This window comes from Tachypleus tridentatus, chromosome 4 (genome assembly GCF_004210375.1).
Source record: "Tachypleus tridentatus isolate NWPU-2018 chromosome 4, ASM421037v1, whole genome shotgun sequence".
Classification (NCBI taxonomy): Eukaryota; Metazoa; Arthropoda; class Merostomata; order Xiphosura; family Limulidae; genus Tachypleus; species Tachypleus tridentatus.
Window position 1 is genome coordinate 105,320,226 of NC_134828.1, and position 15,755 is coordinate 105,335,980.

General features: G+C 34.8%; 3 non-coding genes across 3 annotated transcripts; all 3 read left to right on the forward strand.

Moving 5' to 3' along the window:
• The first annotated feature begins 4,268 nt into the window (after positions 1-4,268).
• On the forward strand, positions 4,269-4,352 carry TRNAL-AAG (transfer RNA leucine (anticodon AAG)). Its single transcript has one exon. It is a non-coding gene; the product is annotated as a tRNA-Leu (tRNA).
• A 2,999-nt stretch (positions 4,353-7,351) lies between these two features.
• Positions 7,352-7,435, forward strand: TRNAL-AAG (transfer RNA leucine (anticodon AAG)). Its single transcript has one exon. It is a non-coding gene; the product is annotated as a tRNA-Leu (tRNA).
• A 5,556-nt stretch (positions 7,436-12,991) lies between these two features.
• TRNAL-CAG (transfer RNA leucine (anticodon CAG)) lies at positions 12,992-13,075 on the forward strand. The gene has a single exon. It is a non-coding gene; the product is annotated as a tRNA-Leu (tRNA).
• The last annotated feature ends 2,680 nt before the right edge of the window (positions 13,076-15,755 follow it).

The window sequence follows — 15,755 nt, forward strand, 5'->3', positions numbered from 1 at the left end:
ACAGAAAACAGTAGAAATTAAGAAGGAAAGAAATTGATTGTGACATGTTTCGTTAAAAAATGAAAATTTGGTACTTCTAGATCGTTCTAAAAAAAGCTGTGTAAGATATACCGACATAATTTTAGAAGCTTTTCATTTTGGAGAAAATCAATGATAAAAACTGTTTTCTCTAATATTCTGTGAAACTTTCTCAGAAACAATATGCATTTAACGATGATTATACCGCAGAAAAGGTTTTATGAGAAATATGGTAAAATAAGTCACATTCAGTAAGATCGTATATGTTTAACCTATTCGTTTAAACATATAAAGCAGCTTTGAAAATTATCTCAGAAAATGTCAGTTCGCTACCGTATTATACATTCATTACCTTTCACGTTTTAGACAGGTTAATTGGGTTAGTAAACCTAAGTAAATCGGATAAATTATTACAAAAGACAAAATGGAAAGTATAACTTTCCTAATCAACGTTTGATTTAGATCTATTAAAGAGATGAAAGATCTTATGTTGTTCTTGCTAGAATAGTAAAGATAATAATTTTGTTTTCGGTTATTATGGGTATACACAGAAATTTATTATAAAATGTTATATTTGCATCATATAAACGTCGCGAAATCGAAAATATAGGAACGCATTGTTAGGAAGTTTTCATTCGCATTTTCTTGAAAATTACGATCATCAATTGACTAAGTCGATTCTTTTATTTTCATTTACAGTAAAGTAACATACGCTTTCTGTTTGTTCGATACTTTGAGTTTCTATCTGTTGAGGGTCTTATGGTGGTTTTGTCTCTCGTCATGTGTGGTTTAAATGCTGAATGGTTTATGGACAGATGGACGAGGGATCGGATAAATTAAAATTATTAAGAGCCAAAGATGCAAAAGATGGATAACACGTTCTTAAGTGTAAAGAGCCACCATTCGAAATGAAAATTTAAATAAAAAAATACGTCAGGATGTCCGAGCGCTAGGTTCAGAATCCCACTCCTGACAGAATCAATGATATTTTGCCTCTTTTCATTCGTACTTTAACGTGACTCACGTTGTCAAGAAATTTTCCGGTACTTGTATTTTAGATTCAAAATGGACCATTAACATATGATTTCATTTGAAGGAAAATGATAAAAGCGAAAACTTGTCTACTTATGGGATGAACAACATAACTTTTATTATTACATGTTTTACTATAAAATATAATAACTGCGATCTCTCTCTACAACGTAACAAAAGATGTGTGCTAGAAATGTAGTATACTTTTAGGTGATATCCTTTATGACACAATCAGGGAAAAAATAGTATGTTTTATTCCAAGACGGCCGATTTTCTAAAAACAAGCCTCACGTTATAGAAGTAACTTGAACAAATATAAACTGTTTAGGTGTTCCTCTTGATACCAATATTTTTCTTAGTTTGTCAAATTGTGTCAGTGAACACATTTTTTGAGCACGTTATGAAACATGATACCTGCACTCCTTTAAAATATGAATCACGTTTAGCTAGTAAAATAAAGAAGAATAAAAGAACTTTTATTGTCAAATCTGTGTTGTATGTTAAAATTTAGGAATATGGAAGAAGAATCTAGAAACAGTGGAAGTGGTTCCCGTGATTTCTAGTTTCGAAACAACACCAAATTATATGATTATAAAAGACAGTCACTGAAGGGAACTTTCTATTTTTTCTAATTGTCGAGCTAATGTTCATTTGGTTAGTAACCAAGAACGGAACGGAAATCATAATGGAATGACTGATAGAAAGGATTTCTTCCTCGAAATGGACAAAGAAGAGAACCGAAAATCAAGTTTTTTTTAAGTCAGAAACATATCGTTCATTGATTAAGACCATTCTCATAGCTTGCATTTTCGGTAAAGCTTCTTAATCTATCTGCCGTCGTTATTTCCAGCTTTTCAGTTTAAAATAACAATTGGAACTGCTCATTCGTGACGGGGAAAGCATAGTTAAATAGTATGAGACCGAAAACATTCAAAAAAAAGTTATTAAACAAAAGCCATCAGGATGAATAGTGATAACACATGTCTGACTGATCAATACGACTTGAAACACACGCTTGTTGGACGTTCATTTAAAATTTCAATCAAAATTCAGAAATAAGAAGATGATGGCCATGCGTGAAGGAAGCAGTCTGATTTATCAGAAATTGGTTCCATTTCAACCACTCACACAACACTTTAAATTTTGCCTCATTACCTTCAAAAATTAATTTTTCTAAGGCTAGAATCGAGAAAATCTGCTATTTGTATCGGAATATCAGTTCAAAGTGTACGAGGAATATGTACTTTGGACGTTTGAAAACGGCTGCAAAAGAAACGATTGCTTTTCTTTGATGCCGTACATTCGACAAGTGGTTTAAAATGAGATCTCGCTATATATATATATATACAAACGAAATTAAGAAGAAATTTGATTGTGACATGTTTCGTTAAAAATGAAAATTTGGTACTTTTTAGATCCGTCCTAAAAAAAACTGTGCAAAATATATCACATAATTTTAGAAGCTTTTCATTTTGGAGAAAATCAATGATAAAAAAGCTGTTTCCTCATAATATTCTGCGAGAAGCTTTCTCAGAAAACAAAGTTTAACAACAGGTCTCATTTCTCATATGTAACAGAACAACAATTAAAACCTGTCTGTCTTGGTGTTCTTAGCACACATACATTTGTGTTGTTTGGGTGAATAAACAATTTTTTATCTCAGCGAAAATATGAAGAATAAGAGAACGTTTATGTTGAAATATGCATTTAACGATGATTATGCAGCACAGTAAAGGTTTTATGAAATATGGTAAAATAAGTCACATTCAGTAAGATCGTTACATATTTAACCTATTCGTTTAAACATATGAAAGCACCTTTCGAAAATTATCTCAGAAAATGTCCAGTTCGCAACCGTATTATACATTCGTACCTTTGACGTTTTAGACAGGGTTAATTGAGTTAGTAAACCTAAGTAAATCGGATAAATTTTAAAAAAGTATAACTTTCCTAATCAACTTTAGTTTGATTTAAAGAACTGTTAAAGAGATGAAAAAAGAACTGTATGTTGTTCTTGCTAGAATAGTAAAGATAATAATTTTGTTTTCGGTTATTATGGAGTATACACACCAGAAATTTATTATAAAATATTATATTCGCATCATATAAACGTCGCGAAATCGAAAATATAGGAACGCTTTGTTAGGAAGTTTTCATTCGCATTTCTTGAAAATTACGATAATCAATTGACTAAGTCGATTCTTTTATTTTCATTTACGGTAAAGTAACTTACGCTTTGTTTGTTCGATACTTTGAGTTTCTATCTGTTGAGGGTCTTATGGTGGTTTTGTCTCTCGTCATGTGTGGTTTAAATGCTAGCTGAGTAGTTTATGGACAGAGCGATGAGATCGGAAAAATTAAAAATATTAAGAGGCAAAGATGCAGAAGAGATGGATAACAAACCAAATTCCACTATTAGCAGCTACCTCGTGCTCGTAGCAACGATACTTTTCATATATAATTACATACTCGCCCTGAATGTAACTCAAGTGTATAACCATTTATGTTTTTCCTTTTCAGCATCGGGCACTGGTGAGGTTGGTTTCTTTCGGCGCCTCACCAGTGAAAGTGGGTTTCTCAGGGTACACCCGTTTCCCCTACAGCTAAATTTCCGTTTGATTGGATCTATAGATCCCGGCCACGAAGAGGCACGTCATTTTGACTTACTGTATTCAAACATAAATTCTATCATCATTTTAGTTCTCAAAATTTCAAATAATCATAACGTCTCGTGACAACAACTCCTGTCCATGTCGACGCACTGTGTTTGCATCTCCTGCTCTCTCCACGTCAATCAATCTAAACACATCTCATCGTAAGCCTGTGGATGTATTCTGGATCTCCCTTCGTCCTCTCTTCGGCGGGCCTTACCGTGCTGACTCTCAGCTTTTCATGACGCTCCTCTCCACATGAAAATTTATACCATATTAGACTCGCGGTCATCTATGACCATCACATTCGGAAAAATAAACCATTCGCCAGCCATTGGAACCTTACTCCTTCACTCCTATTCTCCACTTACACTAGTTATTCTTGCCATGTGTGGGGTGAAGAGAAACAGCAGTTTCTGACCGCCCCTGGTTATTTTTCGTTGGTAATGAATGAAATCATAATTTAACCAAAATTCCTACCGTGACCTAAGTGCCCAGAGATGGATAACACGTTCTTAACTTTAAAAGGCGCCACCATTCGAAAAAATTAAAATTTAAATAAAAAACGTCAGGATGGCCGAGCGGTCTAAGGCGCTGCGTTAAGGTCGCAGTCCGGTCTTCCGGGCGTGGGTTCGAATCCCAGTCCTGACAGAATCCCTGATATTTTGCCTCTTTTCATTCGTACCTTGACGTGACTCACGTTGTCAAGAAACTTTCCGGTACTTGTATTTTAGGTTCAAAATGGACCATTAACATATGATTTCATTTAAAGGAATATTTTAAAAGCGAAAACTTTTCTACTTATGGATGAACAACATAACTTTTATTATTATATGTTTTACTATAAAAATATAATAACTGCGATCTCTCTACAACGTAAGAAAAGATGTGAGCTAGAAATGTAGTATACTTTTAGGTGATATCCTTTATGACACAATCAGGGAAAAAATAGTATGTTTTATTCTAAGACGGCCGATTTTCTAAAAACAAGCCTCACTTTATAGAAGTAACTTGAACAAATATAAACTGTTTAGGTGTTCCTCTTGATACCAATATTTTTCTTTGTTTGTCAAATTGTGTCAGTGAACACATTTTTTGAGCACGTTATGAAACATGATACCTGCACTCCCTTAAAATATGAATCACGTTTAGAGGTAAAATAAAGAAGAATAAGAGAACTTTTATTTGTCAAATCTGTGTTGTATGTTAAAATTTAGGAATATGGAAGAAGAATCTAGAAACAGTGGAAGTGGTTCCCGTGATTTCTAGTTTCGAAACAACACCAAATTATATGATTATAAAAGACAGTCACTGAAGGGAACTTTCTATTTTTTCTAATTGTCGAGCTAATGTTCATTTGGTTAGTAACCAAGAACGGAACGGAAATCATAATGGAATGACTGATAGAAAGGATTTCTTCCTCGAAATGGACAAAGAAGAGAACCGAAAATCAAGTTTCTTTTAAGTCAGAAACATATCGTTCATTGATTAAGACCATTCTCATAGCTTGCATTTTCGGTAAAGCTTCTTAATCTATCTGCCGTCGTTATTTCCAGCTTTTCAGTTTAAAATAACAATTGGAACTGCTCATTCGTGACGGGGAAAGCATAGTTAAATAGTATGAGACCGAAAACATTCAAAAAAAGTTATTAAACAAAAGCCATCAGGATGAATAGTGATAACACATGTCTGACTGATCAATACGACTTGAGAAACATCACGCTTGTTGGACGTTCATTTAAAATTTCAATCGAAATTCAGAAATAAGAAGATGATGGCCATGCGTGAAGGAAGCAGTCTGATTTATCAGAAATTGGTTCCATTTCAACCACTCACACAACACTTTAAATTTTGCCTCATTACCTTCAAAAATTAATTTTTCTGAGGCTACCTGCTATTTGTATCGGAAATATCAGTTCCAAGTGTACGAGGAATATGTACTTTGGACGTTTGAAAACGGCCTGCAAAGAAACGATTGCTTTTCTTTGATGCCGTACATTCGACAAGTGGTTTAAAATGAGATCTCGCTATATATATATATATGCAAACGAAATTAAGAAGAGAAATTTGATTGTGACATGTTTCGTTAAAAAATGAAAATTTGGTACTTTTTAGATCCGTCCTAAAAAAGCTGTGCAAGATATATCACATAATTTTAGAAGCTTTTCATTTTGGAGAAAATCAATGATAAAAAAGCTGTTTCCTCATAATATTCTGCGAAGCTTTCTCAGAAACAAAGTTTAACAACAGGTCTCATTTCTCATATGTAACGAGAACAGCAATTAAAACCTGTCTGTCTTGGTGTTCTTAGCACATACATTTGTGTTGTTTGGGTGAATAAACAATTTTTTTTATCTAGCGAAAATATGAAGAATAAGAGAACGTTTATGTTGAAATATGCATTTAACGATGATTATGCAGCACAGTAAAGGTTTTATGAGAAATATGGTAAAAATAAGTCACATTCAGTAAGATCGTACATGTTTAACCTATTCGTTTAAACATATGAAAGCACCTTTTGAAAATTATCTCAGAAAATGTCCAGTTCGCTACCGTATTATACATTCATACCTTTGACGTTTTAGACAGGTTAATTGAGTTAGTAAACCTAAGTAAATCGGATAAATTTTTACAAAAGACAAAGTGGAAAGAATAACTTTCCTAATCAACTTTTAGTTTGATTTAAAGAACTGTTAAAGAGATGAAAGAACTTATGTTGTTCTTGCTAGAATAGTAAAAGATAATAATTTTGTTTTCGGTTATTATGGAGTATACACAGCAGAAATTTATTATAAAATATTATATTTGCATCATATAAACGTCGCGAAATCGAAAAATATAGGAACGCTTTGTTAGGAAGTTTTCATTCGCATTTCTTGAAAATTACGATAATCAATTGACTAAGTCGATTGTTTTATTTTCATTTACGGTAAAGTAACTTACGCTTTCTGTTTGTTCGATACTTTGAGTTTCTATCTGTTGAGGGTTTTATGGGGGTATTGTCTCTCTTCATGTGTGGTTTAAATGCTAGCTGAGTAGTTTATGGACAGAGCGATGAGATCGAAAAAATTAAAAATATTAAAGAGCCAAAGTTGCAGAAAGAGATGGATAACACGTTCTTAACTTTAAAAGGCGCCACCATTCGAAAAAAATTAAAAAGTGTGAAAGTGGGTTTTCTCAGGGGCACTCCCGTTTCCCCCCACATCAAAATCTTCAGGCATTGGATTTCTAGATCCCAGCGTAGGCAACATTTTTGCCAGACACAGAATCGGGCCGTTTGATTTGATCTTAATTTCAATGAATTACATTCACGTTCACATCTGCCCAGCTTTTTTCTTTTCGGGACAGGTCCAGGCCTTTCTTTCCACTGCTGCCTTTGCCTCCACCCAAAAGAACATTTAGTGAGACATTCTCCACCCAAAAAGTCAAGAATAATAACGATAATTAATTTATTAATAATAATAATAATAAAAAAAACACCACTTAATCTTAATAACAATCCACGAAAGGGGACGAAGAGGAACTACAAAGTTCCTGAACACCCCAGTTGGAGAGAGAACTCTTCTGATTTCTCTCTCTTTCTAAACTGAACCACTGCCACGGTAGTTTAGTTTAGTTTAGTAAAAATTAAAATTTAAATAAAAAAACACGTCAGGATGGCCGAGCGGTCTAAGGCGGTGCGTTAAGGTCGCAGTCCGGTCTTTCGGGCGTGGGTTCGAATCCCACTCCTGACAAAATCGCTGATATTTTGCTTCTTTTCATTCGTACGTTGGCGTGACTCACGTTGTCAAGAAATTTTCCGGTACTTGTATTTTAGGTTGAAAATGGACCATTAACATATGATTTCATTTAAAGAAAATGTTAAAAGCGAAAACTTTTCTTCTTATGGGATGAACAACATTACTTTTATTATTACATGTTTTACTATAAAAATATAATAACTGCGATCTCTCTACAACGTAAGAAAAGATGTGAGCTAGAAATGTAGTATACTTTTAGGTGATATCCTTTATGACACAATCAGGGAAAAAATAGTATGTTTTATTCTACGAAGGCCGATTTTCTAAAAACAAGCCTCACTTTATAGAAGTAACATGAACAAATATAAACTGTTTAGGTGTTCCTCTTGATACCAATATTTTTCTTAGTTTGTCGATCGTGTCAGTGAACACATTTTTTGAGCACGTTATGAAACATGATACCTGCACTCCCTTAAAATATGAATCACGTTTAGCTAGGTAAAAATAAAGAAGAATAAGAGAACTTTTATTTGTCAAATCTGTGTTGTATGTTAAAATTTAGGAATATGGAAGAAGAAACTAGCAACAGTGGAAGTGGTTCCCGTGATTTCTAGTTTCGAAACAACACCAAATTATTGATTATAAAAGACAGTCACGGAAGGGAACTTTCTATTTTTTCTAATTGTCGAGCTAAAGTTCATTTGGTTAGTAACCAAGAACGGAACGGAAATCATAATGGAATGACTGATAGAAAGGATTTCTTCCTCGAAATGGACAAAGAAGAGAACCGAGATTCAAGTTTTTTTTAAGTCAGAAACATATCGTTCATTGATTAAGACCATTTTCATAGCTTGCATTTTCGGTAAAGCTTCTTAATCTATCTGCCGTCGTTATTTCCAGTTTTCAGTTTAAAATAACAATTGGAACTGTTCATTCGTGACGTGGAAAGCATAGTTAAATAGTATGAGACCGAAAACATTCGAAAAAGTTATTAAACAAAAGCCATCAAGATGAATAGTGATAACACATGTCTGACTGATCAATGCGACTTCAGAAACATCACGCTTGTTGCACGTTCATTTAAAATTTCAATCAAAATTCAGAAATAAGAAGATGATGGCCATGCGTGAAGGAAGCAGTCTGATTTATCAGGAATTGGTTCCAACTCAACCACTCACACAACACTTTAAATTTTGCCTCATTACCTTCAAAAAATTAATTTTTCTTAGGCTACCTGCTATTTGTATCGGAAATATCAGTTCCAAGTGTACGAGGAATATGTACTTTGGACGTTTGAAAACGGCCTGCAAAGAAACGATTGCTTTTCTTTGATGCCGTACATTCGACAAGTGGTTTAAAATGAGATCTCGCTATATATGTATATGCAAACGAAATTAAGAAGAGAAATTTGATTGTGACATGTTTCGTTAAAAAATGAAAATTTGGTACTTCTCAGATCGTTCCTAAAAAAGCTGTGCAAGATATATCACATAATTTTAGAAGCTTTTCATTTTGGAGAAAATCAATGATAAAAAAGCTGTTTCCTCATAATATTCTGCGAAGATTTCTCAGAAACAAAGTTTAACAACAGGTCTCATTCCTCATATGTAACGAGAACAGCAAATAAAACCTGTCTGTCTTGGTGTTCCTCTTAGCACATACATTTGTGTTGTTTGGGTGAATAAACACCTTTTTTATATAGCGAAAATATGAAGAATAATAGAAAGTTTATGTAGAAATATGCATTTAACGATGATTATGCAGCACAGTAAAGCTTTCATGAGAAATATGGTAAAAATAAGTCACATTCAGTAAGATCGTACATGTTTAACCTATTCGTTTAAACATATGAAAGCACCTTTGGAAAATTATCTCAGAAAATGTCCAGTTCGCAACCGTATTATACATTCATACCTTTGACGTTTTAGACAGGTTAATTGAGTTAGTAAACCTAAGTAAATCGGATAAATTTTTACAAAAGACAAAGTGGAAAGTATAACTTTCCTAATCAACTTTTAGTTTGATTTAAAGAACTGTTAAAGAGATGAAAGAACTTATGTTGTTCTTGCTAGAATAGTAAAAGATAATAATTTTGTTTTCGGTTATTATGGAGTATACACACCAGAAATTTATTATAAAATATTATATTTGCATCATATAAACGTCGCGAAATCGAAAAATATAGGAACGCTTTGTTAGGAAGTTTTCATTCGCATTTCTTGAAAATTACGATAATCAATTGACTAAGTCGATTCTTTTATTTTCATTTACGGTAAAGTAACTTACGCTTTCTGTTTGTTCGATACTTTGAGTTTCTATCTGTTGAGGGTTTTATGGGGGTATTGTCTCTCTTCATGTGTGGTTTAAATGCTAGCTGAGTAGTTTATGGACAGAGCGATGAGATCGAAAAAATTAAAAATATTAAAGAGCCAAAGTTGCAGAAAGAGATGGATAACACGTTCTTAACTTTGAAAGGCGCCACATTTCGAAAAAAATTAAAAAGTGTGAAAGTGGGTTTTCTCGGGGCACTCCCGTTTCCCCCCACATCAAAATCTTCAGGCATTGGATTTCTAGATCCCAGCGTAGGCAACATTTTTTGCCAGACACAGAATCGGGCCGTTTGATTTGATCTTAATTTGAATGAATTACATTCACGTTCACATCTGCCCAGCTTTTTTCTTTTCGGGACAGGTCCAGGCCTTTCTTTCCACTGCTGCCTTTGCCTCCACCCAAAAGAACATTTAGTGAGACATTCTCCACCCAAAAAGTCAAGAATAATAACGATAATTAATTTATTAAAATAATAATAATAAAAAAAAAACACCACTTAATCTTAATAACAATCCACGAAAGGGGACGAAGAGGAACTACAAAGTTCCTGAACACCCCAGTTGGAGAGAACTCTTCTGATTTCTCTCTCTTCCTAACTGAACCACTGCCACGGTAGTTTAGTTTAGTTTAGTAAAAATTAAAATTTAAATAAAAAATAAGTCAGGATGGCCGATCGGTCTAAGGCGCTGCGTTAAGGTCGCAGTCCGGTCTTCCGGGCGTGGGTATTTTGCCTCTTTTCATTCGTACGTTGGCGTGACTCACGTTGTCAAGAAATTTTCCGGTACTTGTATTTTAGGTTGAAAATGGACCATTAACATATGATTTCATTTAAAGAAAATGTTAAAAGCGAAAACTTTTCTACTTATGGATGAACAACATAACTTTTATTATTACATGTTTTACTATAAAAATATAATAACTGCGATCTCTCTACAACGTAAGAAAAGATGTGAGCTAGAAATGTAGTATACTTTTAGGTGACATCCTTTATGACACAATCAGGGAAAAATAGTATATTTTATTCTACGAAGGCCGATTTTCTAAAAACAAGCCTCACTTTATAGAAGTAACATGAACAAATATAAACTGTTTAGGTGTTCCTCTTGATACCAATATTTTTCTTTGTTTGTCGATCGTGTCAGTGAACACATTTTTTGAGCACGTTATGAAACATGATACCTGCACTCCCTTAAAATATGAATCACGTTTAGCTAGGTAAAAATAAAGAAGAATAAGAGAACTTTTATTTGTCAAATCTGTGTTGTATGTTAAAATTTAGGAATATGGCAGAAGAAACTAGGAACAGTGGAAGTGGTTCCCGTGATTTCTAGTTTCGAAACAACACCAAATTATTGATTATAAAAGACAGTCACGGAAGGGAACTTTCTATTTTTTCTAATTGTCGAGCTAAAGTTCATTTGGTTAGTAACCAAGAACGGAACGGAAATCATAATGGAATAACTGATAGAAAGGATTTCTTCCTCGGAATGGACAAAGAAGAGAACCGAGATTCAAGTTTCTTTTAAGTCAGAAACATATCGTTCATTGATTAAGACCATTTTCATAGCTTGAATTTTCGGTAAAGCTTCTTAATCTATCTGCCGTCGTTATTTCCAGTTTTTCAGTTTAAAATAACAATTGGAACTGTTCATTCGTGAGGTGGAAAGCATAGTTAAATAGTTTCGAAAAAAGTTATTAAACAAAAGCCATCAAGATGAATAGTGATAACACATGTCTGACTGATCAATGCGACTTCAGAAACATCACGCTTGTTGCACGTTCATTTAAAATTTCAATCAAAATTCAGAAATAAGAAGATGATGGCCATGCGTGAAGGAAGCAGTCTGATTTATCAGGAATTGGTTCCAACTCAACCACTCACACAACACTTTAAATTTTGCCTCATTACCTTCAAAAATTAATTTTTCTTAGGCTACCTGCTATTTGTATCGGAAATATCAGTTCCAAGTGTACGAGGAATATGTACTTTGGACGTTTGAAAACGGCCTGCATAGAAACGATTGCTTTTCTTTGATGCCGTACATTCGACAAGTGGTTTAAAATGAGATCTCGCTATATATGTATATGCAAACGAAATTAAGAAGAGAAATTTGATTGTGACATGTTTCGTTAAAAAATGAAAATTTGGTACTTCTCAGATCGTTCCTAAAAAAGCTGTGCAAGATATATCACATAATTTTAGAAGCTTTTCATTTTGGAGAAAATCAATGATAAAAAAGCTGTTTCCTCATAATATTCTGCGAAGCTTTCTCAGAAACAAAGTTTAACAACAGGTCTCATTTCTCATATGTAACGAGAACAGCAAATAAAACCTGTCTGTCTTGGTGTTCCTCTTAGCACATACATTTGTGTTGTTTGGGTGAATAAACACCTTTTTTATATAGCGAAAATATGAAGAATAATAGAAAGTTTATGTAGAAATATGCATTTAACGATGATTATGCAGCACAGTAAAGCTTTCATGAGAAATATGGTAAAAATAAGTCACATTCAGTAAGATCGTACATGTTTAACCTATTCGTTTAAACATATGAAAGCACCTTTTGAAAATTATTTCAGAAAATGTCCAGTTCGCAACCGTATTATACATTCGTACCTTTGACGTTTTAGACAGGTTAATTGTGTTAGTAAACCTAAGTAAATCGGATAAATTTTTACAAAAGACAAAGTGGAAAGTATAACTTTCCTAATCAACTTTTAGTTTGATTTAAAGAACTTTTAAAGAGATGAAAGATCTTATGTTGTTCTTGCTAGAATAGTAAAAGATAATAATTTTGTTTTCGGTTATTATGGAGTATACACACCAAAAATTTATTATAAAATATTATATTTGCATCATATAAACGTCGCGAAATCGAAAAATATAGGAACGCTTTGTTAGGAAGTTTTCATTCGCATTTCTTGAAAATTACGATCATCAATTGACTAAGTCGATTGTTTTATTTTCATTTACAGTAAAGTAACTAACGCTTTCTGTTTGTTCGATATATTGAGTTTCTATCTGTTGAGGGTCTTATGGTGGTTTTGTCTCTCGTCATATGTGGTTTAAATGCTAGCTGAGTAGTTTATGGACAGAGCGATGAGATCGGAAAAATTAAAAATATTAAAGAGCCAAAGTTGCAGAAAGAGATGGATAACACGTTCTTAACTTTAAAAGTCGCCACCATTCGAGAAAATGAAAATTTAAATAAAAACTACGTCAGGATGGCCGAGCGGTCTAAGGCGCTGCGTTCAGGTCGCAGTCCGGTTTTCCGGGCGTGGGTTCGAATCCCGCTCCTGACAGAATCACTGATATTTTGCCTCTTTTCATTGTTACGTTGACGTGACTCACGTTGTCAAGAAATTTTCCGGTACTTGTATTTTAGGTTCAAAATGGACCATTAACATAGGATTTCATTTAAAGGAAAATTTTAAAAGCGAAAACTTTTCTTCTTATGGGATGAACAACATAACTTTTATTATTACATGTTTTACTATAAAAATATAATAACTGCGATCTCTCTACAACGTAAGAAAAGATGTGAGCTAGAAATGTAGTATACTTTTAGGTGATTTCCTTTATGACACAATCAGCGAAAAAATAGTATGTTTTATTCTACGAAGGCCGATTTTCTATAAACAAGCCTCACTTTATAGAAGTAACATGAACAAATATAAACTGTTTAGGTGTTCCTCTTGATACCAATATTTTTCTTAGTTTGTCGATTGTGTCAGTAAACACATTTTTTGAGCACGTTATGAAACATGATACCTGCACTCTCTTAAAATATGAATCACGTTTAGCTAGGTAAAAATAAAGAAGAATAAGGAAACTTTTATTTGTCAAATCTGTGTTGTATGTTAAAATTTAGGAATATGGAAGAAGAAACTAGCAACAGTGGAAGTGGTTAGCGTGATTTCTAGTTTCGAAACAATACCAAATTGTATGATTATAAACAAAAAAGGAAAGCGCCGGTTCTCGTCAACGAGTACAGACGTGTTTTTCGAGCTCCTCATTGCCTTAGTGTAAATTTAACAGCTAAGCCTAGTGAGCGTGTAGTTCTTTTTTTTTTTGCTAGATTTTTATTTTTCCAAGTTGTTTGACGATGTCTTCATCAACCAAGAAGTTCATGGAAGTTATGCGTCGTACAGTTTTTGTGGAAACGACAACTTCAAGCCATGGGGACGTTATCCATTCTGTTATTTCTACGTTTGGTGCTGCTTCGGTCACTGCTGTAGTTCCTCGCCCGGGTGGATATGAGGTAACTTTTGTTCTTCCCGACGATGTGGACCTGGCTATAGATGCTGGTCTAACTGTAAATGGTGTGCACTGTTCGGCTAATGGTGTCACTAAACGTACTATTACTGTGTCATTTATGGACGTACCCGAATATATCGACGATGATATTATTCTAAATAAACTTAAAGATTATGATTGTGAGGTGAAAAGCCCTATTGTGTGGAAGAGGGACCAGGGCATATACTTAGGTATACGCCATGTTCGTGTGTGTTTTAGTGAGAAGTGTATCTCTTTGCCGTACGTAGTAAAAGTTTTTGATCCTTTGGGCAAGGCGGTAATGGTAAAAGTGAAGCATGATCGTCAGTCAAAAGTATGTAATTTATGTTTGGGGGCGGATCATCTATATCGAGATTGCCCCCAGTTTATATGCCGACATTGTCATATGCAGGGACACGTCCGTCAACGTTGTCCCAAGCTTGTTGTTCCTCGAACTTCCTCTAGTGACGACGCTGAAGTGGCCACGCCTACTACTTCTCGTGACGCCGCTGAAGTAGACACGGCTGCTCCCTCTCGTGCAGTGCCTCATGATGTTGACACCATTTCTGTTTGTCCACGCGTTGATTCGGAGGTTCCCCTTTCAAAGAAGGCTGCAGCTACCCATCGGGTGGTGGCCGATGTTTCTGCCCGACGATCGACGGTTTCTGGTGGGGCCAGGGAACGGGCAAGTAGTCACCCCCCTGCTGCAAGTCGCAATTTTGATCGTCACTTCCCGCCACTTTTGGTTAGTGGTGTGAGTACCGCCGGCGATGTGGAGGTGCCTCTTCCTCGTCGTTGGAGGTATGCTAGTGTGGTGGCAATGTCTCCTGGTGACACTTCTAAGAAGGGCAGTGGACGAAAACGGGTGTCGGACGTGCCAATACTACGGATATCTCGGGCGAAGGCGAAGGCGGTGTCGCAGCCTTAAATGTGTTTTTTGTGACAGTTTGTTTGTTTCAGTTCGTGTAAGACTGTCATTTATTGTTATTTGAACTTTGTGCATATTTGCTTAGATCTTTACATTTATTCTTGTTATTTTTGTGTTTGTGACAGTTTCCTTTCAATTCTTGTACCTTTACTTTCTCTTTAGCATGGTACATTTACTAAGGGTGGGAGTTTTGAATTGTAATGGGTTGCGTAATGTTAGTAAGCTGGCTTATTACCTGGATTACTTTGTTACTAATTTTGATGTTGTTTGTTTACAGGAAACGTTTTCACTGATAATTTTTATGATGTCGTTCTGAAATTTTGGCCAGGTGTAGTTTTTTTTAATAATTCTACTTCTGGCCGACAAGGGGTTGCCATCTTGATAAAGCAGTTTTTGTGTGATAATGTTACATTCGTTTCTTCTGATGGGGTGGGTAGGGTTCTGACAGTCAAATTCAGTTTCGAGTCTTTGTCTTATCTGTTATCATCTGTGTACGCTCCTCGCGATATCTCCGAGCGACGGGAATTTTTCCAAAACTTGGAGTATTGTTTGGATGGTTGCACGGGATTGCTTGTTGTGGGAGATTTTAATTGTGTGGTGGATGTGGCACGCGATCGATTTCCGGTCCGTTTCTACCGTGACGCCAGCCGTTCGGCTTTTGTCCAGTTTCTTAATAGGTTTGATTTGCTTGATGCGCATTCACTCATATCGCCGACTACACCTGGTTTCACATGGAAGCGTTTTGTTAATGGTGAGATGATGTCGTCTCGTATTGACAG